General features: G+C 37.5%; 1 protein-coding gene across 1 annotated transcript in view; it reads right to left on the bottom strand.

Annotated features, from left to right (window-relative positions):
* Positions 1–20,967, bottom strand: part of LOC120631030 (SH2 domain-containing protein 4B-like) — a 64,660-nt gene extending 43,693 nt beyond the window's left edge. The window contains exon 1 of the mRNA XM_039900423.1: positions 20,766–20,967. The gene's annotated coding sequence lies outside the window, so the exon portion shown is untranslated. The remainder of the gene's footprint in view (positions 1–20,765) is intronic.
* Between the last annotated feature and the right edge of the window lie 5,834 nt (positions 20,968–26,801).

Below are 26,801 nucleotides of genomic sequence, written 5' to 3'. Positions count from 1 at the left end.
GGTTTTATTGGTAATGCCGTCGGGGCCTGGGGCTTTCTTAGAGTGGAAACCCTTGATAATAGTATGAACTTCATCGCAGGTCGTCGGGGCGAGAGGTTCACCATCGGGAGGGGTCGAGAGGATTGTTGCGAGTTCGCTTTCGACTCGCAAGACGTGGGGCCTATCAATGGATACAGTGCTCGGAGAGCATTGGGATTCGAGGCAGTCAGCCATGCATTCAGCCTTATCGATATCTTCAAAGGCGGGCGGAAGGTCGGGGCGTGCTAACGGTGGGAGGGCGGGAGCGCGGGTCATTTTGAGAGCCTTCGCCAGTTTGTAGAACGCACTACGCGATGGCGAGAGCTCCCCCAAGAACCTGTCCCATTGTCCGTGTCGGAGTGCGGTAATGATAGACACTACCTTCCTCTGGGCTCTCCAGAGTTCTAACCGATTCTGTCGTGTCGGATATTTGTCATGCTCCCTATGGGCCCTATTCTTGTTTGTGATTAGCTCTCGCGCGTCCTCCGTGAGTACCATGCGGTAAAATCCGCACGGCATCTCGCGGGAGCATTCGCTCGTAGCGTCACAAACGTGGTTGGTCAGGTGCAGTGAGGCTGCCTGGGCTTGCTCTAATGTCTCTACGACGTCAGGAATTTTAGAGAGGTGCACAGAGTCCTTCGCTTCGAGTAGCCCGGAGAGCTTCTTGAAGTCGATGACTTTACGGGTCGGGAGGATCGCGGGGCCTACGGGGCCTAGCTGTAGTTTGACAGGTCTGTGATCCGAATATAGCTCGGATAGCACTTCCACAGAGTTCACCTGAAGGGTGATATTCTTGAGGAGCGCTATGTCGAGTATGTCCGGTCGGTCGATCGAACTATCCGACATCGGGAAGCGAGTCGGCGAGTCTGGGGCAACTACGATAAAGTTGAGGTCGGGTCGTCTGACAAGTATGTTAAGTTGTCGTCCGTGCGCGTTAGTGGAGCGGGACCAGTCGGTGTGCTTAGCGTTGAAGTCGCCAGCCAAAATGACAGAGTCACCTAAGGAGAGGAGAGCGAGTAAGTCACTCTCTAAAAAGGTTTTGTTCGGTGAGAGATAAACGGATGCTAGTATGATCGACGGATGGCCGGTCATACCCACCTGACATACGGAGGCTTCCATGTTGGTAAGCTGTGGAGGATCGAGAGGAGTGCAGTGAAGAGCCCTTCTGTAATAGATCGCGGTACCACCCAACCGGTTGGTGGTCCGATCATTTCTAATTAAGTTATAATTTCCAACTTTGGGATCGCTTCTACTAGGTTTTAAGAAGGTCTCTTGCACTAGGAAGATATCGATTTGTTGTGCACATATAAATTCACGGATTTGATGCATTTGATCGATAATGCCGTTTGCATTAAAGAAGCTGACTGCCAGGGAGTGTGGTTTTACCCTACCTTTATATGTACTACCCATTAACGGATTGCTTTTTGGATAGTCCCGATGGTTGTTAGGAGGCTAGAGTGCTCACGCATAGCCTGGTTGAGGGAGACCTTTGCCTTTGCAAAGAATACTTTTACCTCGTTCATGTCAACCGCAGACACGAGGTACTGGATGAAGTCCAGGGGGTCCATATCCGGAGATAGGTGCATGGGCGAGGGCGCTGAGGCCGGGTGGGCCGCTGCCGGTGCGGTGGCCTGCGGGGCTACCGGCACCGGTGCGGGGGCGGGGGCGGAGGCGCTAGGCGCTCCGTTAAGGGGCTTGGCCCATGCGCTGGTAGCGGGTACCGGCGCTGGGACGAAGCGTTGGGCGGGCTGTGCTGCGGGTCTCCGAGCCGGCGGCGGCCCCTGCGCCGTGTAAACTGCGGCGCCTTTGGGCATCCGCGATAATTCGCGGGGTGCCCTTGGGTGTAGCAGAGTACACAGCTCGGTGGTTCGTCGACGGTCGGGTCCCGTCGGGAGCAATCGGCGGTGCCGTGGTCGCCCAGGCACTTGACGCACCTAGGGCGGGCGAAACAATTCCTTGCGGAATGGCCGTACAGTTGGCATCGGTGGCACTGGCCGACCTTGCCTCTGTTATGGGGCTTCTCGATAGTGAGTCCTGAAAGGTGGCACACTTTTTCGAGATTGTAAATCTCTTTACCTTCGGGGGAAAGTTCTAATAAAACGAGAACCATCTCGTAGACATATTTCGTCCTGGTATTGTACATCCTATGTACCTCCAGGACAGGTAGATTTTGCGACAAAAGGTCGGCTTTTATTACCTCGGAGCTAATCTCCTTCGGTAATCCTTTAATGACGACGCGGAGAATGCGTTCGTCTCTTAGGGCGTAGGTATGAAAACCTATATTATGCTCTCTGAGCATTGAAGTTAGCCGACGGTGGTCGTCGGAGGATAGGCACTGTACTCTAATGCCTATAGCGGTGGATCGGGCACCGGTGAAGCCGATGCCGTTCGCTTCAAGAAGCGGGATGATTTTCATCCATGCGAGCTTGTCGCGGATGAAGAGAGGTGGGATTCTATCCCTGGGTTGGGGTTGCTCCTCCATAGGGGAGTCTTCGGGCTCGTCTTCGTCCGCAGGGGAAGCCTGGGACGCTGCGCGAGGCGCTGCGCGGGGCGCTTGGGACTGGGTCTTAGTTGGGCGGTCCGTTACCACTTTCTTTGGCGGGTTCGCCTTGGATTTGGAAGCCTTAAGCTTCCGCTTTTTAGCACCGACGACGGTGAAGCCGTCGTCGGTCTCGGATGATGCCGGGGAGGTAGATTCTTCGATCGCTATCGCAGGGATAGCGACCGGGTCGTCGGTAATCGGCTCTGCGGGAGCCGGGGATTGCGGGCTGTCCGTGAACACTCTAGGCCTAACAGTCCTAAAGCGGTTTAGGTAACCCGCGTTATTCTCCTGGAGGTCCTTTAAGAGGGCCTCCAGATTAAGGTCGGAGTCGGCGAGGGCCATGGCGGCCCCCGGGGTAGCGGTTGACCTCCCTGCCATGCAGGGAGGTGTGTGCCTAAAAAAAGGGTGTGGCCCTATGGGGCCTCGCCTTTAGGTGACGAGGGTGTTAAACTACGCTAATAATAACACGTGTACTTACAGGAATCCTAGACCCTAGAACTACACTGCACTACCACAACGCAGAAACGGACACTGATTTCCACTGACACTTTCACCTCGAGCAATCGGTTGCGAGACAGACATCCGTACGGGACGGATGCGCGAGTCGGAATAGTGAGCCAATAATGTTTTTTTTTTTAACTATAATAGACTAGCGCTCGTCCACAATCTCTCCTGATGGAATGTGTAGAAGTAGCATTCGATGTGACGCGCTCGCATAGATGATGTCTATTCACTCTTGTTTTAAAGATACCCAGGTTGTAAGAATTAGGAAACAGACACAGACAGACAGACTGTTCCGAGTTCTGTGTCGGGGGTTTGCAATGCGTATATGCAAAGCAGATGCAAATCGCTTTGTGCGAGTTTTTGGGATATTAACACCATAGGGGAGAATACCCGCCCGGTGCCTTGCAGTGGTGAGGAGGGGACGAGATTGAATAGATCCTGAGCACACTCTCCAAAGTATATCCTATAAAACACAGACCGACTGGCTACCTTACGGCGTTGATCAAAAAAGTCATCAGGAACAGGGTTTATAAATATAATATCAATATTTAACAATCAGACAAACTACTCGTGACATTTTTTTAATAATAAATAAATAATAAATATGTTACGACGATACACACATCGCCATACAGCCCGATGGAAGCGTATCTTGTGTTATGGTTTTTCCACTTGTGGGAATCGAATCCACAGCACTCAGAAAGCAGGATCACTACCCATTGCGTCAATCGGCCGTCAAAATTAGTTTCCGATATAAAAAAAAAATTACCTGTAGGTCACAAGTTAGAGGGACATAAAATGCAAATCAACTATTCTAAAATCTCCAATGCTCTATCTGAAAAAAAAATTACCGCAGTGGGCAGGAGCTCGTCTTCAATTTCGGGGTGCCGAGTTTGAATCCCAGCACGCACCTCTTAACTTTTCTAAGTTACGTGCGTTGTTAGTAATCAAAAAAATATCAGTTACTTCGATGGTGAAGGAGAACATCGTGAGGAAACCTGCATGCCTGCGAGTTCTACATAATGTTCTCAAAGGTACGTGGAGTCCACCAATCCGCATTGAGCCAGAGTAATAAGGACTTAACCCCTTCTCACTATGGAAGGAGACCCGCGCTATGTATTGGGCCGGTAATAGGTCAATATGATGATGATGATGATTCTATATTAAATACAGTAATAGAGAAATACCTTCAATTCAGTTTATTTGTTTTTTTTTTGAAATCGCATTACCTATTTGAATAAAATGATTAAGACACAGTTAACTTGATAAAAATAACTGACCTTTTGATGAGTTTTTTTGTCTGAAACAGTACCTACCTTCCTTAAAATACAAAACTTTCCTACTTTCTCTCTTTCCGCTTTTACTACATTCATAATCTACTTATTTCTAGTTAGATCGTCAAACATACACTGTTAAAAATGCATAGATAACTAAATAATATATATCGCTGAACATAAGGAAGTGTTGGTGGCAATAAAATTTATTGTTAAGGTTTGTTATCGCCAGTCTAGACATATAGTTGAAATGAACAACGACCTATTTAAGACATGACAGCTGCAAAGTGAATATCAGTCATATTGATTTTACTGAGATTACTGCTTTCAAACATTTATAGAAGTCATATTAAGTATATCTACTAGCCTAGTATAGTATTTAGTTATAAGCTTTTCAATATAAACAAACAGCCTACTCTTACACATAAGAGTACCTAATGCCGTATTTTTATATAACAGAAATCAATGAAGTTTCCACTACTTACTTATACATTATACATTAACGATACCATTAACCACAATTGCTTAGGAATTAAGTACCAAACAAAAATAAATTAAAACAAAAAAAGAAAACTTTAAAAGCTTATAATACTTATTTTGCCATAAAAATTTTCCTAAAAGTGCCAATTTTGACGTGAATGTCCGTCGCACAATATTTGCTGTTGAAAGCATCGCAAGCACGAGATAAAAAGTTATTTGCCGATACCTATATACCTATATATATAATATATGTCGTATACTTAATAACAATTTATCACGACCAACTTGAATAAGTATTTTTTCTTATTCTCCGCCCCTATTTATTATTAGTGGTCAGATTGGTGAATACCAAATGAAGATTTGAATGTTAGTTTCCATCGTTACCAAGGTAGGAACCAAAATGTATAAGCTCGTTCTCGCCCGCACATTTATGTGTTTCTTTCTTTATCGTGACGCATTTTCGTTTCATCGAGTTTCAAATCACAATGATTCTAAAGAAGTTTAACTTAAAAAAAAAAAAACGAAAATCCTATGAAAATCTGCATGCTGTAATTTATAATTTCGTCAATCCTTATCCTCCGCACCAAACAGATCATCAGCAATGTACCTACCCTCTACGCACGATTCACAATAAATAATTATTAGGACTGTAAATTATTAGATAAGAAAAGATTATAAAGTATATAACTATATATAACTTATGAGGATGCTCCGGTGTCGGATGGAAACGTGATCTGTTTGGTGCGGCCTATAAAGATATAAGAAAATATTATTTACACCATACAGATTCTCTTGCTTTTCGCGGTGTATAGCAATTTAAGTTTAATATATATCATGGAATTCCACACTTAGTACTCAACGCCTGCGTCTTTTCAATATTCTAAAATCCACAAAAAAGCCTTGTGTGCCACACCTCTCACCGTTATTATATGGTATTCATGTACCCGCGTGCAAGCCGCAAAATAATATAACATTTATATAACACCCGCCGACCGGTTCGCCATTATGTAACCGGTCCGTGAATCGGTAATTTAGTTTTTAGTATTTTACAGCTTAGCCAGATAGTTAGGTGTAGTTTTTACTTACTTTCGGATGTGCGATAGTGAACTGGTAGGTAATTAGTATGTAGGATAGGGGGCCGGACGAACCAGTTTGGTGTGAAGTTTATTATCTAAGTACTTTAGAATTGTTTGTTCAAGCTTGGCTAAGTCTTAGAAGTAAATCGAAATTCGTAGTCCGAGAATTCGACTAAGATAAGTTACAGTTGTATTTAATAAATACTTATAATATACAAATAAAAGCCCAGACACTGAAAAACATTCATGTCCATCACACAAACATTTTCCAGTTGTGGGAATCGAACCCGCGGCCTTGGACTCAGAAAGCACAGTGGGTCACATTGCGCCACTCGGCTGTCCAAAATATATGTTTGTGAACCCTAAACAATCAAATCGATTGACCCCGACGCGACTGGCGACACAATAATCACACGCGATTGTCACTTGTCGATCGTTTATATGTTTCTGCTCCAAATACGCGTAACAATACATGCTTATCGGGAAACAGACGTCATCGGAACTCGTGTACGTATGGGCAGTACCTTTTGTTGCGCTCACGTTTTACAAAAAGTTTCTGCTTGCGGGCGTTATTTGCAAACCTAAACACGGTTACACGATGGTTTTTTTTTTCCTACGGGATCTAGTTCATCATCTGCAGCCTTCTTCTTCCTTCTCCTGAGCCTGTCTCCGTAATTACAACAATAATAATAATAATAATTTCATTTATTTGCATTAAACATGGGTTACTTAATATATGGTAAATAGGTATAAAATAGAATTGATCCAAACATGTTTTGCCATAAAGGCGTGCAAAATTTTTTTACGGATACAAATTCATTCATTGGGCAATTTCTTTCAGTTTTAAAAGTAAAATTAGGTAAATGTCAACTTCTTGGTCAACTCAAAAATGTTTAATTATATAAGTCAAATTTTATTTCAAAATATTCATTAATGTTATATAAGTTTTCATTGTTTAATTTTTAAATTTATTAGTAGGTAAATCTTTTACACGGTCTGGTAAGTAGTAGTATATTTTTATAGCCATGCAATATAGACATTTCTTTTGTATACACACAGTTTTTGCATTGGTACTTCTATTCTATGTTTCTGTCTTCCGCTGCGGCTATAGACTTTTTTGCGAAACAATTTAATATTTTTAAAAAAAAAATAACACATTTCATATACTCGTATGTATAATAGAGCTGGTAAAGACAATATCTTTTTTTTCTTTAATAGTGGCCTACAACTATCAAGGTAATAAGATGCTGGAACAATCCTTTGTACGTAGTGCGGGTACGGCTCCCCGTTGGATCACTCCAGCCAGCCAACTCCAGTGTTTCAGGTAGTGATGCTGAGGAGCCAAGGTATCCTGCGCGTTGTTCTGCTACACCGTTGCATCGGAGCATTACAGGAATCGGTGTTCAGCCACCGCAGCCTCTTAACGTCTCACTGCTGAGCTCAAGCCTCGTCTTAACTGTGTGGACGGTGGACTTAAACGACTACTAGGTACCACAATTTAGTTATAATAGACGGGACCGACGGTTTGACGTACCAAGGAGAAGTGGAAATGACTAAGTTCATGCCTCATGTACTTACTAACATACCTTATACCTAGTACCTAACTTCTCACCTACCTATTTAACTTAATATGCAAGGCAAGGCAATTGAAGCTAGCTTCGGTTTTGCGAAACAATGACACTTTTGTGCTACTTAAAATATGCTTAAACAGAGAAAGCGAGCTGAATACACAGATAGGCACTAACTAGATGTTAAGTAACTAGGTTTGACAACTATTGGAATTTACCACACGAGGCGATTACGATACGAGAACGACGCGATATATGTACACTTTGACGAACGATTGGTGCAGTTTGCAGCGACCCTGCTTTCTGAGTCCACTACTGGAAAATGTATGTGTGATGAGCATGAATGTTTTTTGTGTCTGGGTGTTTATATGTATATTGCTATTTATTTATGTATATTATTCATAAAAATATTCATCAGTCATCTTAGTACCCATAACACAAGCTACGCTTTGGGGATAGATGGCGATGTGTGTATCGCCGTAGTATATTTATTTACCCTTGGGCAGGACGGAGGTTATGTGGGACTCCCCCCTCCAAAGGGGTATACGCAAATAAAACCACCACGGCATGCTCAAGAGGGGCTTGCCGTGGGGGGGGGGGGGGTTTGCTTTGTTAGACGCCCGGGCAACCCTTTCCTTATTTCTGCCGCTAAGCAGCATTGTTGCCATGATGAGTTCCAGAGTGAAGGGCGTGGTTGCCGGTGTTATAGAAGCAGGCGGTACTTTTCTTATTATTAACTTGCTTTACTCCGCAAAAAGCAGGAGAATCTGTACGGTGAAGCATGGAGGTAGACGAGCTCTGTCACAAACATTTTTAGGTTGAGATGACGATGATAAATCTAAACAGTAAAAAAATAAATGCTCTTAATAATTTCCGAACCATAAAACGACGGGAAACAATTAAACGAATCAGGCCGCACGGTACAAATGGTATAACTCACGTTCCACCGTTTTCGACATTATACTTAAAGTATAGAAGTTACGTAATAAAATAGAGTTCCCAGGGACCATGGTTTTGCGGGATATGTCCTACTTTGAGGATGTTTACATACAATTATTAATAGTTTTAATTAATAAAAAAGAAAAATATTTTTAAAACAGGGTTACAATCTTTATAAATTATCAGGTTGATGTGATCAGGATAACTAACTCATGCCAAAATAATTCCATTTTCAAAAATCATAAATCAATTCATAGTCAAAAATATTTACTGTCTACGATCGTTGATAGCCCAGTAGGTAGGAACTTCACTTTCAGGCGGCCAAGGTCGAATCCCAGTACGCTTACCGCTAACTTTTCTATTTATGTGCGTTTTAAGCAATAAAAATATCACTTTCTTCAACGGTGAAGGAAAACATTGATATGAGAGTTCTCCATTATGTTCTCAAAGGTTTGTCGACCACCAATCCGTACTGGGTCAGCGTGGTGGACTACGGCCTTAATCCCTTCTCATTGTGGGAGGACACTCGTGCCCTGTAGTGGGTAATGGGTTGAGATGACGATGTCATTTTTTATTCTTGAGTTAAGGTGGTAACACAATTAATTACGAGAATACGTAAAGTAGGTTGTATTAGTAGTTTTTTTATGTGTCTGGCTGTTGGTTCTTAATTTCCAAGTTTAATTAGAGCCTTCCAGTTTTATACCAGTTTTAGGTATAGTAATACTTTGAACTAACTTACTTTATGCTTTCATATTATTAACTTTTGGTTCGTAAGCTTTTTACGTGAGCTACGTTGTATTATTAGTGATTTCAGCTTTATAAAAGTTTACATTTGGATACAAGTATAGGTACTACAGTGTCTTAAACTAAACTTGGGGGATTTCTACCTTAAATTAGCCTTAAGAATTAGACATTAAAAGATATCACAAAATAAGCTTTATATAATTTTTAACAAAGAAATTAAAAATTAGTAATTATAATTAATACAAATTTTATATAAGAAAAATGTTACAATCTTATAATTGGTAGTAGAATAAAGGCTTTTTATAATTTTATACTATAGTAACTTTCATGGCATCCCGCTTTAAATTTTTGCATGTGGCAACACCAGTTCAAACTATATGTAAAATATTAAGCGGGCGGAGCATTGGCATTCAAGCCGGCGACTTCCCGATCTCGATACAGAGCCGGCGTTATGCAAGACAATTCCCGAGAAAGCGTGGCGTGCCAGCACAAACAACGCTCATGGAAAAGCAACGCACGCACGCTGTAAGAATTGAGTATATATACGCATTATGCAGGCGAGTAGGTATGCTCTTTGACTCTTGCAACACTGGATAGACACATTACTTAACGAAATTCCATCATAGACAATTAACATTGCATTAGTTAAAAGAAAAAAAAAGTCAAGTGTCCGTATAAACGTAACAAAGTGTTAGTAGGTGTTAAACAATTGTTTTCCTTACGTATCAGTTTTGGTTGTTATAAAAACTCAAATTAGAGTAATAAGAAGTCACGCCTTCATACTAGTCTACCTGTGGACTATAGAGTAGTGGAGTGGAGTGTTTAGTAACTATTGGGGAGCCAGGCATCTCCCCAATAGGAATAAGAACGATGCGGCTACTATAAAGGACGATGTAGGAATGAAGCAGATTTTTTATGTCTATGAATTATTGACTTGACCATTTGTCTCGCCTCCTCGCTATAAACAGCGAAAACCGGGCAAATCTGTAAGGGGCAATTTATAAAATGCATTGTTTATGCACGTTTCGCTCTGACAACGAAGCATCCTCAGGAGATGTTAACTTAACGATGCACAATTGCTAAGGCACTTAAGAGTGCATTTTGGAAAAGGTGATTTGGTAAAAAAGTTGAAGAAACGAAATTATACTGTATAGGGAGTAATGAAGGATCCGTTTTATCTGGGAAAAGAGAAAACACAGAAGCAGAGCGGACGAAAATTTTTCACGTAACCAGAGGAGATAGTTACCAGAGTAGTTGGTCGTGGCTAGTTACCCTACAGACAAAGACGTGCCGCTAAGCAATTTAGCGTTGTCACGTAAAAACCGATTATGAGTTAAATATGCTATACCCCTAACAGGTTTGCTCGCTAGAATCTTAGACTGCATCCTCACTTACCATCAGGTGAGATTGCAGTCAAAGGCTTACTTGCAATTGAATAAAAAGAAAATAGTAATACTACTTTTTTTTTTACTTTCAACGACTGCATCTGCCAGGTGCTATCATGGGAATTCCGAAAGTGGAACAGCGGAACTGTTGACTGTTTGTATAAAAAAGGATATGGACACACAAAAATTAAGCTGTCAAGACTAAAACTACTTAATAAGTCGCGTTGAAAACAAATTATAAGAGGTAAGTGGTCGGACGTACATGTTTTATTCAACAAGGCAGGTGGGTACCTGACAAAAAATTCAGGTCTCAACTCGGAAAGCAGTTTATGTTTGGCCATTTTATCCATGTCGAGCGGAAACACGATATTTGCAATTCAATACACTTAACTTATGGCCATTTATAAATCGAGAAAAAAAAAACAAATTTTTCACACATATTTGGAGACAAACTAGAACTAGTAAAATCTTAGAAAACACAGAGAAATAACTAATTAGCGCAAAATTTTACGAACAGATTACAGCAGATCATAATCAACCGTAAATTTATATAAGTAACTTACTAAAACTAAAAAATGTTTTAAACATTTAAATTAACAACATTAAAATATTGTATGCAAATAAAATTGCGCAAAACAATTAAGAATTATAAGAATGAAGGGTCATATAAAATAAACTTAATTTTATACTAGCGTACCCAGCCCGCTTCGCCGGGCTAGGTTTTGCTTTATTTTATTTAAACAATAAACTTACATCATCAAATTTTTAATTTAAGTCTCATAATATATTAAATCATTTATGTCTCTCCGTATTCATTCTCTTCTATTCTCATCTCGAGCGGGTGAAGATAATTATCTACACCCTTGTACGCCCAACAATAGAATATCATCATAGTAAATAAAAGCTATATTTGACAGTTTGACAGTTCAAAAATAGGAGTGCTCCGATCGTCACCGAACTTTACAGGATTACTCGCCAGGTTAATCCGGAGATTCACTGAAAGTTTTATTGAAATCGGTCCAGCCGTTTCGGAGCCTATACGGAACATACCCACACACTTTTTTTTTTATATATAGATAGATAAATTATTAAACTCATACTAATACGTGTGTACGGTTAAAAGCTATAAATTGGAGAAATAACGATTATAATTAAACTTATATTGTAATTTTTTTATAATAAAATTAAAAATTAAAAAAACAGAAGAATCGCCAAATATAGTGACTACATTTCTTTACTTTATTTATTTACATGATAACGAGTGATAAGAAATGTCCGAAAGAGTCAATTCAGGCTATTGATTGAATTACTAATTATAGGAAGCAGGTAATTATTAAATCGCTTTTACGATGCTGATAACCCATTAACATTAACAATTTCTTATCAAACTCGTTTCAACTCATTTACGATAAATCGGATTTTAGAACTTGGCCACAGGCTTGGCACAACATAAAAGTTTATCATTACTTATTATTGATTGAACTACTAGTCCATATAAAACAGTTTATCTTTACCTTATTTATAAACTTACCCGCTCTCGCAACTTCGTCTTCATCAATCGGTTATTATCTGTTTTAGTATCCTTATTGCAGCGCCAATAAAAAAATCACGAACCTTATTGCAGCGCCATCTAGAGGGTCCAGTTTTATTGCCAAACTATATAATAAGCGGCCGGGCGACCCTCGGCATTTTTCTTGCTTTTAGCATTTCTATACCCGTTGTAACTTCTAAACGATGGGTCCAACTTAAACTACCACTCAACAGACACACACACACACACACACAGACACACACACACACACACATACATACACACACACACACACACAATCACGCACGCACGCTGCTGCTTGTGCTGCTTGTTTTTCAGAGATAAAAAGTAACAGACAGACAGATGGACAGACAGACAGACAGACAAATAAAAATCTGTTTGGACTCGGTCGATTATAAAGCATTCCCCGGTCAACATTTTCAAAATATATTAAATGTAAAGAAATTTTCTAGTTACAGTTTTATTATAAGTATGTAGATATATAGATAACCTAAACTTAGCAATTATCATTAAAACAATGTAATTTAGGTTTGACTGCGATGGGAGGTATATAATATAGCCAGCGGTCCCTCGCGATTTCTTACGCGTATTGGTCAACTTTAAAAGATAAACGTATGCTGTCGCGGACTTTCTTTTAGAACTTTAAAGAGGAACAACTTGGTCATTGATTTTATCAAAACCTTAACCATTTTCGCTCGCAGCGGAAGCTCTCACAAGTAAAGAAAAACCCTGATTTTGAAACATTTTTCATTTGTGATATGCTCCTGTGGTCTAAGCGTGATTATATATAGCCTGCCCCACACAACTGGGCTATCCAACACTAAAAAAAAAATTCAGTTCCGACCAGTAGTTCCCGAGATCATCGCGTTTAAGTAAACTTACAAACTCTTCCGCTTTGTATCAATTTAAAAAATTAGCGTGGTTTAAATATAGAATGATAGCCTACTGATGTTAATAATAATATATCTATATTATTATTATTATTAATATATCTATATTATTATTAACATCAGTTAGAAAGTTTTATTCAATGAGATGTATTTCTTATTTATTTAAGTAGAAAAATATAATCTCATCATTTCCATCGCTGTGACTTCTTTGAAATGAAAATCCTCAAATAAACGATTAAAAGAAAGTAAAATATCTATCATAGAATTTAAGCCTTGAAATTTTTATATTAAATTCTATACTTAGCGTTAGATTCTAACCTGATTACTGTTTATTAGAGTTATGTAGGTAATAAATACTAAAATGAATGAAATTCTGTTATTGTTCCATTCTCAACCTTAGCTAAAAGTGATAAAGTACAAAACGCCGTAAAGGTGAATGATAAGTACAAAGCTCGCAAACAAAAAGGAGTAGGCCTTGAACCCATAACAAAGGAATGTTTTGTTTAAAACCGAAAGTTAATTGGAACCTCATAGTTAAGAGAGGCTAATAAAAACGACCTTGTAAAGTGGATTCACCTCAATCGATGATGCCAGATGACTTACAAAATCAAAGCCCCAAAAAACGGATAAAATGAAAAAAAAAAAAATTAAAGTTCTACGCAACATAAACTAAAAACCATCGTTGCAAAATAGTTTTTCGAAATAATTATCTGTAGTTAGTTAATCCATTACTAACAACAGATCATTATTTCGTGTTTTCTAGAAAGAAAAGTATTTTATATGTTGATCTTGGGCATAGTCTAATTGTGTGCAAACACTCAAATCGGTTAAATCATTTAGTTGAATAGCAAACACGTATAAAACTATATCTCATGTATCTGAGGTAGTATAATATAATATAATAAAAAGTGAAAAGAGAAAAGTAAAAGTAAAGCGTTCCATAAATAAGAAGACTATTTAGCCAGTGAATATACGCTTTTATAATATGATTCCTAAGGTAATTTTGGACCTACCAATCCATAAGTTTAAAGAATGTGTTAAAACACATTTATTACAGCGAGGTTATTATACAATTGATGAGTTTCTTAATGACAAGGTTGCTTGGAAGCATCCGGATCCGCTTTCATCTCTCACAAAATAGAAAAATGAATGTTAAAATATAAAATGTAAATTTTTGATGTTGGAAAAGAGCAACTGCTGAGTTTCTTGCCGGCTTCTTCTCGGTAGAATCTGCCTTCCGAACCGGTGGTAGAGTCACTACACACGGACAGACTTGACGTTTCAAAAGTGCTTGTATTAGGCCTACTTGAAATAAATGAATTTTGAATTTTGAAAATTTTTGAATTTTGAACTTCAATTTAACAAACCTGAATTAAATTCTTTGGTTGGATCGATACGAAGAAAATAATTCATAGCAAAATAATTTTTTCGTACCTCTAACTTAGTGGCTTATTCTTTTAATAATTTAATTTATTCAACGTACGTCATACCTGCAACCACTCTTATGAGCTTATCCAATTAAAGATCGCTTACCAATGCAATCAGCGTTTTCTATTAATCTTAATATATAAAAATCTCCTGTCACGATGTTTGTCCGCGATGGACTCCTAAACTACTGAACCGATTTTAAATTAAATTGGCACACCGTGAGCAGTCTGGTCCGACTTAAGAGATAGGATCGCTTAGATCCTTAATTTTAGTCGCAATTTTATTTTATTGTAAATTATTTGTCTATAATTAATTGACAGTCACATGTTACATATATATATATACTACTATAGTCATTTAAGGCTTAGCGATACTGAATACTTTAAAAACAAAATCAAACGCAGACGAAGTCGCGGGCAACAGCTAGTAAAATAATATAATTCCAGGGATATTGACCCTAACAGTGCAAGATTATTAATAACTAAGTCACCCACTTACTAATTTTCAGCGAAGGTTATTCGTTAGTAAAAATCTAAATTGAAATTTTAGTTATTTCATTTCTATTTGTTATTTTGTAACGAACCGTAACAGAGTTGTTCTGTGAAAAACTTGATTTGGTTTCGAATTTTAGGATTACAAGTTGTGTATATGTTAGTTCGTTTATGTATTACATTTTTTTTACAAATTACAAGGCAAATAACAAAGTTGTTCTTATCATTATATAACTAATCAGAGCTAAGATGATGTTCAGATCTGATTTTAGATTAAATTTTCTCGTCGTCGTAGTTTTTCCTCGAAATTCATAATCGTTCGCATTTGCTTTATTAAAACAGGTTTATTTTGTAATACTATCAAATCTCCCCATCATCTCCTGCTTTATTAAATTGTAAAACAAATTGTGGCATATATCCTATATCAAGCCCCAAAGTAAGCGTAGCTTGTGTTATGGGTACCAAGATGACTGTGTATATGTTATGAATAATATACATAAATACTTATAATATACAGATAAACACCCAGACACTGAAAAACATTCATAACAAAATTTTTCCAGTTGTGGGCATCGAACCGACGGCCTTAGACTCAGAAAGCAGGGTCGCTCCCCACTGCGCCACTCGGCTGTCCGAATCTGGTCTTGACGTAATATATGTAGCTTATGCCTAGTTATTCTAGCTCCAAGATTTTTTGGAATAATTATTAATTTTTTAATCATTTAAAAAAATTATAACAAACAAAATATAAAACTTTATCTAACTTGTAAATTATATGTCTAGGAAAGGCTCCACGAAGCTAAATATTTTAAGATCATTTATTTAAACTTTTGTCTCGACTCTTGTAACAACAGAAATTAGAAAAAAAATATTAAATGTATTGTTAATTAACACGTTTTGGAACTTATTGACAATAATAACATTCAATGCTACTCTTGAAATTCGGAAAGTAAACTTGGACCTTATCTCATAATATCAAGTACTGAATACACAAACGCGAGTATCTAATCGGTATGTGTGTCTTTGATAAAAGTGTCATGCGAATTATGTGTTTCAGACTTTTGTTTTTGTCGAGCCTCATTATAATTAACGAGCGGTTAACCTAATTATATGTTAGGGTAATTATAGCATCAATATAATGACTAGATTAAGTGTAATTTTGTATATCTTCATAGTATATTTTATTCATAGCTAAAATTTTGAATATTTATTTTTTGAAATTCTCCTATATCCTTTTATATACTACGACAACGCACACATCGCCAAATAGCCCCAAAGTAAGCGTAGCTTGTGTTATGAGTACTGAGATGACTGACCAATATTTTTATGAATAATATACATAAATACTTATTATATACATATAAACACCCAGACACTGAAAAACATTCATGCTTATCGCACAAACATTTTCCATTTGTGGGAATCGAACCCACGGCCTTGGACTCAGAAAGCAGAGTCGCTGCAAACTGCGCCAATCGGCCGTCATCCTTAGTAACTACATATCAAGAAATGAAGGAATACAGTCGTCATTTGTCAGCAGAATGTCTTACTTGCTTATGCTGAGTTCAATCATGCCATATCAATCAATCAATCAAAAGTACGAAGAATTTCTTCAATCCATCTTAATCATGAATAACAACAATTATTCATTGTAAAGTCAACATCTCCTGAGGATGCTCCGGTTTCGGAGCGAAACGTGCGTAGAGCGTATATAGCCGAAGATCTGTTTGGTGTTTAAAGCAAATTAAGCTTAATTTTCTTAATACTTTATTGCACACAAGAACAAAAAAGAAATAAATAAAAAGTAACAAAGGTACAAGTAATTTAAATTTGTTTAACAAAGGAGTATAATTCTGGTTTAGAAAATTAAATACACTGAATACACTGAAAAATAACTCCAAATTTTGAATCATAAAAAACTAACCAAAGTATAAATTATATAAATCTGAGTTAATAATAAAACAGACGCTTTAAGTCATCACCTTGGCATTTTTAATATTGAAGTGGGTATTCTGTTACAGTGTAGCTACATATACAAATAAGTTATTTATGATCCAGTCGATGCACTAAGCTATTCGTGCTGAAATAAGAGTCGTATATCAGATATACTCGTCTGTATACGTATAGCTAAACAAAAACTTTTATATTTGGGAATGTAGGTATGAAGTAGAGATTGCAGGATCAAAAAACAATACTTGTATATACGTTTCAATGGAGAATAGCAAAACTATAAGACATTTATTATTGATCTCTATAATAATGAATTCAACATGTTACCATCCGGTCTAAAACAACAGATAAATGTTGGATAGAAGCAAGCGTTATTTTACGGAAACCCATTATACATTATGAAAATCAAGCTTTTTGCTATACTCCGCGAAAAGCAGGAGAATCTGTATTGAGTAATTTACAATTTCTTCAATCCTTATACTCCAAAAAGATCTGTCGCAATGTACCCTCTACGCAAGTTTCGCTCCGAAATCGGAACATCTTCAGGAGATGTTGACTTTACAATGAATAAAACTTAACAAATATTCATTGTAATTTTCATAACTGATAAATGGTAGCGATTTCCATACAATATTTCCGATGAATGAACTGCCGCTGTCACATCATGTGTTTTGTATAGAGATGACAGGGTATCAGTTGTCATAAAAGTTATACAATAAGGCGACAGATCAGCAGGTGACTGATTTGATAAGACCAAGCCAGTCAGCGGGTGCATTTTAATATCGTTTATCGACTGACATTACGAAAAACAAGTAATCACGTTTCAAAACTTGTTATACCACATCTAGTTATATATTTCAAACTTGTTATACCACAAAATGAATCTTAATTTGACAGTAAATGTCTATCATCATCATAAAATGCTAATACGTAGTTGAACTTAATTAAATTACCAATCAAATACATCTGAATAATGAAGCTTGCGAATTGCAACGTGATAATGTCGATGTGGTTGGTTTTAACAAAATAACAAACTTGAGTTTGTGAGCATTCCATGAAGCATTTCACATGGAAAAGACCATAGGCTACCTTTTATCCTGATTCCTTAAGTTATTCCCGAGGGAAAATTGAAAAGTGTTTACGAGCTAAGCCGCGGGCAGACAGCTTTGAAATTCGTTATGCATGCCACCTATGCTATGGAAAAGGACATGTACTTTCCATACCGATCTCTCAAATAGTTCTCGAGGTAGCATTAAAAATTGTTAGCTAGCAAACCTTTAGAACTAATTCTGAAGTCCACAGGCAGAAGCTAGTACCATATAAGTCCCAGCTAACATTAACGTGATGGAATAAGAAAATGTAGGTAGAAAATCACACTCTTGGCATTCAGAACGTACGAGCTGTAGTGCGAGCCTTCTCATAATGTACGAAACAAGCTTCGATAAACCGTTACTTTGTGAGTCATCTGTCACCGACAATCATCAAACAAAGTGTACAATACTCGTATTGTGTTTGAGGATTACATTCCTGAATTCCTGATAAATGTGTAACATACTCAATTCTTGGGTAATATTGACATATGTTTTGCGATCATTTTTTACGAGCCACAGTTTTTCTCATTCAACAAACAATAGTACTATGAATTTCATTTCTAATAATAATCCATATGGTTTAAGTATGTAATATGTTTTAGATAATAAGATAGATATGGCACACAATCATTGACATTATTTTCCCAATAATATGCATTGCGTTCACTTGATATTTACAATTTTTTTTCTGTATTTTTTGTATTCACATGACTTTATTTATTAATTTAAACTCTTTATTTGTGTGTGTTTTTGTTGTGTACACCACTATAAAGTTAAGAAACATTGACGAATAGAGAGAAACACACAGTCTGGAGTAGAATACAGTAGGCGGCGGTTTTTAATTAATATCCTGCATCGCCACGCCATTAACTCCACAAAGCCCGCATATTTTTATTAAGATAATATGTTATTTCACTCCAAGGGGTCCCTCATGCGGGCGCAATGTGAATTTCATGAACATTATTTGGTATTTCCCATAAATTTGGGTCAACTGAATTTAAGAGGACCCCCAAAGTATTTAAAGATACTCGCATTTAAATATAGCCATAATAAAACGTGATTTCAAATTTTCCATTGCCAAATGACAAACGTTTACTAACGTTTTTACTGTCTTGCATTTTAACTATGTAATCGAACCAAAAAAATCAGAGCGCAAAACTTTTGCCAGTCCAAGGCCTAATCACGATTGTGTTGCAGAACGAATGATAATAATTTAACTAAAATGTGTACAGCAAACTGCAGCATGGAGAAAATAATAAATACGAATAATTAATCAAAAAGAAAAAGGAAGGTTTTATTATTCCTCTTTTGTCTCTTCCTTTTAGTAACCTTACTTAATTGCATGTTATAAAATTATTAACGCAATAGTACCTACACCTGTACCTACGTCTACTTGATTGTTCATTTGTTACCAATGGATGACGCCCAATCAATCGCAAATCTTCAGATTGCAGATTGAATTTAGTAATTATATCCTTATTTCAAGGAAAGAGTAGGAAAAGGATACTGTTCTATTTAATCTGCCATCTGTAGATTTTGGATTGGATTGTATTAATTTCGGACTGAGCTAAGCCGCTTTTTTCAAAATTTAGCAAGATACCCTGCATCCTAGACAGAAGAAAGATTATACCCGCGTACTAAAAAACAAAAACAAAGAATTCTTGTATTCGACACAAGACCAAAAGCGGCGACAGCTAATAGATATTTCATATGAGTAAAATAACAATAAAATTTTCGACATTCAAATTGTATAATAAAAGAAAGCGTAGATTGTGAAAGAGATTATCTCGTAAAACAATAAAACAAATCTCATGAACAAAAAGGAGAAAGCAATAACATAGATGATCTTTCGATAACTTGTAACCAATAGCCTATTAAATTACACTTGCCCGAGGTTAAGCAAGTGCGATAACTATCGTGGTCAATAAATTGTAAATCAGAAAAAAATATATGTGAATTGCTTTAGCGGAAGAAAGTTAACGTTGAATTCAGCACAAAAAATTGTTTATGCTCGGTGTAGCTCAACAAATTTAAGACCAAAACTGGACTGGAACTAATCTACGAATCCAATTTAAAAAAAAAGTGTGATAAATCGTAAATATGATTAGGTATAACTTTTAATCATCGAATGTAATACTGCTAAATAGTTGTAATATTAAATTGCAGATTACCCAGTTGCCTACAAAACTTAAAGTTCAAGGGGATGCATCGACATTGGACAAAGCGACTGGCAACAAGCATGATGATGATCGCTTCGCAAACTAGCGTCTTTTTTTTTTCAGTACCATACCTATTATTAAAACTGGATCTTTTCGGTACCCATGTTCGGAGCAACCGCTGCAGCAATCTTGATGAAATTTGACTGAGACATAACTTGCATCCTCGAGACGTACAAAGGATGCTTTTACCCCGCAAAACCTACATGAAATCGTTTAGGCGGGATTTTTAAAAAACCCAAAGTAATTCTGACCAAGTCAGTATAAGATATTTTGTGTAAGCAGCTAAAAGGTAAAATAAAAACAGTTGAAAACACAATAAACACCTTCCGTTCTAATGTACACCGCTGTACACAGTAATCAATGTTGTGTGATGCACAATAAAAAAAAAATTACTGATTCACCGCAACTGGATTCTGCAACCACGGTTTTTTGTCAGTTAAAAAGTTTCTACGTTTATTCGACGTTAAATTTACAGGACTTTTTCTATTATAATAACTTATTGCTTTCCCTTCGCGTGATTTTATAATAGCTTGAATTTAGACAGCATAAAAACAGTGTAAATATGACCAAGTTGAAACCTAATAAAGTGAATAAATTTTGAAATTTCTACTTACGTTACTTTTGCTCGGAATAAGATGAAAAAAAGTTTCCAAACTTGTCACAAAGCCTCACAAGAATCACAACACTACACGTTTTGCAAGTTCGTGAACGGTAAACCTATTTTCTTTTTTTTCAAAGGTAAAAGAAAAAATATTTGCGTGAGTTCGAAGATATAATAAATGTTATAAGCGCGCACTACGCGTCATGCGCGGCCGCGCGCTCTCCATCAACTGAGTGAACTGATGCGCGCCCACAGATTACAGAAATCAGAATTTTAAAATGCGAATCCTCAGTCGGATCGCACATTATAGCAGCACGAGACTTACAGTTCGCACGATCCGTGTATTTTGTAGTTATTCAAACAACTTTATATTGTATAAAAAGGAAAAGTAATTTTATTTTTTAACTACTAACAGTCGATCATCAGACCACGGAGATTATCTTTAGGTACATGTACAGACATAGTTTATAGAAGTACAATGATGAAACGTTTGGCCGACCAAGAAAGACCATGAATACATGGTCTGGATGCTTACTACCATCGTTAAAAAAGACGATATAATTTTGACATTGTTAACGTATTCCTTCAGAATTAAAATCTTTATATCAGGATTCCAAAGCATACCTTAGATAATATAATTATAAACATATAAAGTTTTAATTTAAAATAATAGGCCTTCAGGAGCTATACTTCCAACAAAGATTTTTTAGTTCTGGATGGAGATTTTCACGCACGAAATGCATGTTGCTAATTTATCACTTCTCCATACAAAAGCTTTGAAGTTCGACTTCGAAATTTGTAGTAACAACCAACATAAACATATAGCAGATATAGCTTTCAGAAAGAGCCCACTCAAGACCGGTCAACCAACCAACTGGCCAACTTAAAATAAGATCATGTTACAATTATGTTCTAGATTGCTAATGTGCGAACAACTTTGCAATGTGGATTGTGAAGGCTCGCATTCTTGCTAAGCCAAACTGAATTTCATATTACGGTTTCATATTTTTGCGTATTAAGATTAATTACCTAATTATTTGTCTTTATTTATAACGCTATGTGCGTTTAAATATTGCTTTGGGTGAAAGAAAACATTCTGAGGAAACATGCATGCCTGAGTTCTCTATAACTCGCTGTGCGCCGTTAGAGAATTGCGAGTTTCTGGGAAATCCAATAATAGAGTCGTCGCTCAGGCATCCCCTGACAGCGTATTTATTAAACATTGGAGAAAAGTGCACCAGATTCCAAACATGAAATAATATAAAATAGTTGGATTTAAATTTTAATTTTAATTTAATTGAAATTTAATTTATTTTTTAATTGAAATTTAATTTATTCCATTTTAATTCTAGATTTTAATTAATTACTGTTTTTTTTATTATTTATTTATTTTTTAAATCTGTCTTTTATATTTATTTTGTGTTAACCTCCAAATTTTGTATATGGGTCCCCGACCTGAAATATTTTTTTTATTTTTTTTTTAAATTTTAATGTTCTCAATGGCTTGTGATTTCCATCAATTCGTACTTAGCCGGCTTGGTGGACTACGGCCTACACCCTTCTTATTCTTAGAAGAGACCGGTGCTGTGTACTGGGCCGATAATTCACTTCATCATCTACGCATCATCATCACAATGATGATGATTATGTTAGGAAGTGGCTTCATTACCGATAACGTTTGAGCATATTTCAAAATTGTAATTACAGACACGTGGGGCTTAATACCTACGCCTGAGGTTGATGAAAACGTTGCAAAACGTGTTCCTCGAAGAATACGAGGCGAAGTGAATGAATGAATGAATGAATATACTTTTATTGCACACCACAAAAAGTAAATAAAAAAAATACATAATATACAACTTGAACATAGTCATCGATTAATGTCACCAGTCATGACACCTGGAACTAACTTCACGATGTAGAATTCAGGGGTCGGTGTGCGCGCGCATCGTTAAAATTCACTCTCATAATTTTTCTCCATCGCGCCACAAGAAGTATAACTTCGAAAAGTATTAAACAACGGATACAATTTATCGGCCTTATCGCTTCATAGCGGTTTCTTCCAGGCAGTGGCGTGCAGACAGATGATATAAAATTTAAAAAAACAACAGTAGGACGAGTTATACAAAACCTTAGGATAGGCATAGTAGGAGTTATAAAAAGCCTACGCTTAAGTTTGTATAACTCGTACTTGAGATTTTCTTCATTTTATATCATCTGCACGCCATTGCTGACAGGTTAGCCCGCTATCATCATAGACTGCATCATCACTTGCCAATAGTTGAGATTGCAGTCTAACTTGTAGTGAAAAAAAAACTCTTCCTACAAACTATTCCCCTGAATCCATCAAACTGTGGCGTAGGTGTTCAGCCACATGTGCCACAACCATGTGGCAGTCTTACCTTCGCCTCGCCTCATCTTTAGACCGGAACACGACCATGCTTCTCGACGTCAGTAATAAGCAATAGTAGTTCCCCGGACGAGTACTGTCACTAAAAGCCGTACTAGTAAACTTTTTTACGCGGTATATGACTATTAACAACGAATAATAAAGAGCCTGACCCGTATTTCGCATCCACATGGCCTATCACGACTCACGATCTTAAAGCTAGTCACGACACAATAACGTTTTGACACAATTGTACTTAAAGACTATTCGCGATAGGTATACAACGTGTAACCGAACTACGAAATAAATTTGAAGGATCCATTAGTATATTTCACAAGGAATCACCCATATTCTTACTATTTATATACATATATAAAAAATATTCATCAGTCATCTTAGTACCCATAACACAAGCTACGCTTAAATTGGGGCTAGATGGCGATGTGTGTATTGTCGTAGTATATTTATTTATTATTTATTTATTTACCCTGTAAAAATGTTAAATCAAAAACAATACATTGGGCAAACACCATACACCATAGCCACTCGGATGCCCGAACATATAAAAGCGGTTAGAGACAATGAAACACAGAAGTCAGCGATTGCGGAGCACATTCTACAAGGGGCACCCAGCAGTGGATAGAGCTACATGACCCTTAAGTTCTCTCCACCGACCGTCATTATATTCCAAGACTAGTTCGTGAAGCGAATGAAATTCGGAAGCATCGTACAGCTTCTCAATTTAAAAGTGACGTTGTCAGTGTAGTGTGCCGAACAGTTCGTGAAATACTGACAAAAAGAACACGAAAGCGGGCAGTCAGTTTCTGCCCGTGACATCCAACTTGACATCTCGTACGAGTCCGAGACGGGACTGCGTAGGAGTCCCTTCGTGACCAGGAGCCATGCAACTGGGTCGAGATATCGAACAAATCCAAAATATGATCGTGGTATGAACCCGTTGAACTATATTTAAAAAATGTTGATTAACCACGAAAATTTTTGTTATAGGTAATCTTTAAATCAAAAGCAATATAGTTTTCCATACAAACGAATTCAAAACATTTCATTCGTCTGGTGACCCGCTTGCGCTTATTTAGCCCAACAAACATTCTAACAGTTTACTTGTGACAACCCTATTAAAGATAAAAGACCGACACGCGCATATTACCTACGCTACGTGCCGCGTACCTAATAAACCATTCACCTGTTTAAACATCGCTTAAAAAAATATTACTTATCTATGTATTTGACTATTACGTAAGTTTATAATAACATAAATATATATCATATATATCTATTATAGTATATATAAATTTATATCGGTATTGGGTAGTTAATATGTAAATATAGTATGTATGTTCATGTAAATTTATACTATTTTTTGTAACATACTGTATGCACCATCCACTTTCCACTTTTTTATCGGCTTCGTACGCTCAGGTTGCCTTTAAAAGATCACTTTTAGTGATAAGGCCGCCTTTGCACCCTAGCACTAAGTACTATTACTGTTTTCCTTGTATTTTTCCTATTGTGTTGTGTTGCAATAAAGTTTTCTATTTCTATTTCTAAAGTGAAAAAGTCGCATGATTTCAATATTGCTACGGTGGTAGGGCTGTATTGGATTTCTTTCAGTAAAAACTATGGCAGTGGCACTATTAGGTTTTCAGTTTGCAGATAGGTCTCAGAGACAGTACGTCATGTACCTGTTAAGCATGTGAAGTATTATTTCGGTTTTCATTTACACGTTGTATGTAACAATAAATCGTACCTACGCCTAATGATCAGCTTTCATCTACCCATTACCGTCCCACTATATACGGAGCTCCTCTTAGAAAAGGGCTAAGGCCGTAGTCCACCACGCTGGCCACGATATGGAGAACTCACACCTTTAAGGGTATTAATGAATCAATCATTCAACCATTAGACAGTTACACTCCACTGCTAGACTAAAGGCCTCTCGCGCTGTGCATACAAAATTCTAAATTCAAAATTCATACGCACTGGTAATCGCAGGTAGTATTAGCACAGAGAACTGCTGCCCGGTATATACCCTGAGAAGCCTCGTGCGACACCCGCAGGTTTAAGAGGGGTGGCGAATACTGTATTTTGATCTGCCCTCACCATACGGCACTTATTGGTATCATCATCATCATCATATCAATCCATTACCGGCCCACTACAGGGCACGGGTCTCCTTACACAATGGGAAGGGGTTAATGCCCTTGTCCAGCACGCTGGCCCAGCGCGGATTGGTGGACTTCCCACCCTTTGAGAACATTATGGAGAACTCTCAGACATGCAGGTTTCCTATCGATGTTTTCCTTCACCGTTGAAGCAAGTGATATTTTACTTGCTTAAAACATAACTTGGAGAAGTTAGAGGTGCGCGCTGCGATTCGAACTCACCCCCTCATAAAAGTGAAGTCGTACCAAACCATTGGGCTAAAACCGCTCGCTTTTTTAATAATATGTATCTAAAATTGACGTGAATGTTCGTATAATATACCTATTTATAATTATGAATTATACCTACCGAGATTAACGAATTCCGAGTTAAGAAATCTTATCTTCTTAATTTTGCTTTTAACAGTTTGTAATAACAATCTTAAATCAGTGCGCGTAAGAAATAGTTAATTAGTGCAAGAAATGTGTTCGCAGGTGAAAGTTCCATTAGAGATAGAATTTAAAGCACCTTCCTATCTAGACTTTCCTTGAATTCAATTATCTTTAATTAGACACTATACCTACTGCGTTGCGTCTTCGTGAATAACTTCGATTGAAATCAAATGGGGTAGTTCGGACTATCAACTACTTGAGGTGTCCTAACCGTGTTGCCTACAGTGTATAGGACACAAATTAATTCGAAGGAAAAATACGGAGAGAGCTAATGAATGAGGATTTCGGAGACGGTTGAAGAGCGGCAAAATGGCGGTTTTAAGATGGCGACCATAGATATTCCATATATTTCTTCGGTGTCTATCTCGGAGAGTATAAAAGTTGGAAGAGGAGTTTCTTAGCGAACGATGAACAGGATCTAGAAGTCTACTTGATGAGTAGAAAAAAAACATAAGATTGCAGATTTCAGTTTTCCAAAGAAATTGTATGGCGAATATTGATTGGAATTTGGGAAGTTTTGTTTTTAAGGAAGTAAGTACTGTCATTCTTACGAATTCGAGAAAAAATATGGTGATTGAGGGTTTGGAAGATGGGTGAGGAGCACGACCAGGGTATCAAAGTGGTTGCTCAAACAAAAGATATTCAGAACGTCTTCCAATTGGCAGGGCAGCTGAAAAAAAATCCAAAATGGCGGATTCCAGGTGGCGGCTATCCAAATTCCATAGGTGTCAAATATTTGACAGCCGACTGGCGCAGTGGGCAGTGACCCGGTGCTTTCTGAGTCCAAGGCCGTGGATCCGATTCCCAAAACTGGAAAATGTTTGTGTGATGAACACGAATATTTTCCAGTGTCTGGGTGTTTATCTGTATATTATAAGTATTTATGTGTCTTATATTCATAAAGATTTTCATCAGCTATCTTAGTACCCATAACACAAAATACGCTTACTTTGGGGATAGATGGCAAAAGAACAAATGTATTATACTTTCCAAGATGGTGGATATCGGTGGTTTGCATACTTAAATATATATGACCGACTTACGT

The sequence above is a fragment of the Pararge aegeria genome, chromosome 17 (genome assembly GCF_905163445.1).
Source record: "Pararge aegeria chromosome 17, ilParAegt1.1, whole genome shotgun sequence".
NCBI classification, from domain to species: domain Eukaryota; kingdom Metazoa; phylum Arthropoda; class Insecta; order Lepidoptera; family Nymphalidae; genus Pararge; species Pararge aegeria.
The sequence above is the reverse complement of the archived record's forward strand: the minus strand, read 5'-3'. Positions and strand labels throughout refer to the sequence as shown.